The sequence below is a fragment of the Gadus macrocephalus genome, chromosome 1 (genome assembly GCF_031168955.1).
Source record: "Gadus macrocephalus chromosome 1, ASM3116895v1".
Taxonomy (NCBI): Eukaryota; Metazoa; Chordata; class Actinopteri; order Gadiformes; family Gadidae; genus Gadus; species Gadus macrocephalus.
In genome coordinates, this window is record NC_082382.1 from 20,336,563 (window position 1) to 20,339,143 (window position 2,581).

The following is a 2,581-nucleotide window of genomic DNA, read 5'->3' on the forward strand; positions in this document are numbered from 1 at the left end:
CCGTTACAAGCCATTTAGAAAAGCGGCCTCTTCTGACATCACAAGTGGCCGTGTCCACGTAGATGGATAAATGAGCAACGTTTGCTACGTTCCACTGGGTTGGCTGTTAAGACTGATCTATCCAGCACACATCTAGGTGGACACGGCCACTTGTGACTTTTGTCTTTTTCCAAAACGGCTTATAACGGCTAATCACCCTCACATCAAAGGTACAATATGTCACCTTTAATAAGTAAATGGTTAAGGTTGCCTTAAAGCGAGTCCGACAGCAGGAAAATTGTGCGATAAACATAAAAATATGAATGTTAACATCGCTGTGTAGAGGCAGTTGTACTTATTCACCTCAAAACTGAACAATGACAAGTGCGAGAATGCAAACTGAATACTAAATAACAATTGCATTTGATAAATATGATAAACGTTGTTGAACACAATTCCCAGACACTCCACTTAAATACACCTGCCTCTTATATGGTAATGCAGTCCACAGCACAACACACACACACACGCACACGCACAAACACACATAATAAATAGACTCTTATTAGTGCCACGCACACACTTGTGGATTTCTTTTGAGCACAAAGAACCAAACCGGCTTCACAGAAAGACATAATTGCTACACTTAGCCTTATTTCCGTACAGACACCCAGAGGAATTGCCTCCCACATGAAAGAGAAGGGTTTGTCGGGGTCTCTCCACGCAATATCTCCGCTTGTAAACCAATACAATTTAATCCAGAACATCCAGAGCAATAAAACTACAAAACAGAGCGATAACCAATCAGGTTCACGACTGCTAAATGGTCATTTAGCATTTGTGTGTATCCAGAGAAATGTACAGTGTGGGTTGTGGATCCAGGTCATTAAGGAGCAGCGCTAAGGGCCAGGCATCTCGTTAAAGAATGAGACATCGTGATTTAACCCACAACCTTTTTTTTTGCTGGGATTCAGACAAACCACTCCACTATCCACTCCTTCAGCCATGCTGATTTTCTGAATACATCTCAGACTCTCCTGTGATCCAGCGTCTCGTTGTCCTCTACTTCAACCTTTCTGTCTCTCTCTCCGTTCCTCTGAACTCCTTCCAACCAAATCCTCCAGCGCCCAGCCACGGCCCCAGAGAGTTTTGAACTGTCAAACACTAAGTGACGCTTAATGAACCCCAGGCTGGCAGAAGAGAAGAGAAGAGAAGAGAAGAGAAGAGAAGAGAAGAGAAGAGAAGAGATGAAAAGAGAAGACAGAAATACATAAGAAGAAGGAGTTCTTCTTCTTGAGCAGTGAATTCTGGATAGACTGGGTGAGGCGAGGCTTCCCAGTCTGGAGGGGGCCGAGCCAGGCTCTGAACATGTGGTCTGAGAGTGTTAGGGCTGATCTGAACCGGATGTACTGAAGCTTTTTGGACCAATTCTACATCGCATATCTTAGCGGTTAAGCGTTTTAAAACGAGAAATCTTTGCTCTTGCACACAAAGACACACAGAAGCAGGCAGGAATGCACACACACTCACATACGCACAAAATCACACACGCACCAACACAGACACACATCCTGAATAACTCCCTAGTATTAGAGTATGGGGCTATCCTTGAATGCTTTTGTTACATTTTCGCTCCTTGCAAGAATGATGTTTTTCTGATAATTCTGATAATAAGGAATGTTTTCTATAGTATGCTGTTAATAGATGGCAATGAGTCAATCCTGTTTGTGTGTGTGTGTGTGTGTGTGTGTGTGTGTGTGTGTGTGTGTGTGTGTGTGTGTGTGTGTGTGTGTGTGTGTGTGTGTGTGTGTGTGTGTGTGTGTGTGTGTGTGTGTGTGTATATGTGTATATTGAAAGTGGCAGCCTTCAGCCAAAAACACTCATTTGAAACTTCCAGAAGTGAAGTGCCCCTGTCGCACATGCTCTCCTTCTAACATATCTCCATCTGTCTCTCTATTCTCCATCTCTTCCTCCCCCATCTCCTCCTCAACCAAAAACATTTCTGTTTAACGTTTGTTTTCTCTCTCCATCTCTCTCTTTAACACAAACAAAGCGACATAAACCAAAAAAATGCACATTGACACACATACACAGTACACACACACACACACACACACACAGAACACTCACACACACCAACAGCAACACAAACAGACACAAACTGGTGCACACACACAAATTCAAACACACTAACAAAAAATCACACATATCCCACAAAAACGTACAGCGGCACAATCCAATAAACACACATATTTGCACACGTACACACACACACACACACACACTTACACACTCGAACCCACCCTGGCACTCTCTCTCTCTCTTTGTTTGAGCCGTGCACGCCCACCACCGTGCAGCAGGCTTCCATCTGCCTATACATCCTTACACGCTCGCCATGGCAACGGAATGGGAGGCTAAGGGAAAGAGGACGGCCTTGACTGCATTCAGATGCTTTGAATGATGCAGAGAAAGAGAGAGAGAGAGAGAGAGAGAGAGAGAGAGAGAGAGAGAGAGAGAGAGAGGAGAGAGAGAGAGAGATAGAGAGACAGAGAGAGAGAGAGAGAGAGAGAGACAGAGACAGAGAGAGAGAGAGATACAGAGA

General features: G+C 44.2%; 1 protein-coding gene across 1 annotated transcript in view; it reads right to left on the reverse strand.

Moving 5' to 3' along the window:
* LOC132457844 (cadherin EGF LAG seven-pass G-type receptor 3-like) overlaps positions 1-2,581 on the reverse strand; it is a 71,442-nt gene that overhangs the window by 21,264 nt on the left and 47,597 nt on the right.